Below are 334 nucleotides of genomic sequence, written 5' to 3'. Positions count from 1 at the left end.
AGGGAAAGTGAACAAAGCCTGCATTCATAGGTCTTGCCATATATAGGCTACAGGCCAAATCCCAAGAGATGACGTGGCCTAGCAATCCTGCTTAGGTAGCTCAGCATACCCAAAGCTGCAATGTACTTTAGCCTTCTTTCCTATCTTAACTCCTGTAAGAAGTTTGGAGCTGATCCATTTTGGATTGTACATGCTCCTGGGCTTGAAGTTTTGTCCTTCTTGCCCTCCAGTGCTTTGGGACAAAATCTTGTATATATCACCACAGGAAAAACACTCTTAATGACAGTGTATACTCCTAATTGGAAGTCTGCACAGTACCCTCCTGAGAGGAAAA

This window comes from Chaetura pelagica, unplaced genomic scaffold (assembly GCF_000747805.2).
Source record: "Chaetura pelagica isolate M959 unplaced genomic scaffold, ChaPel_1.0 scaffold429, whole genome shotgun sequence".
Taxonomy (NCBI): domain Eukaryota; kingdom Metazoa; phylum Chordata; class Aves; order Apodiformes; family Apodidae; genus Chaetura; species Chaetura pelagica.
This window is presented reverse-complemented; position numbering follows the sequence as displayed.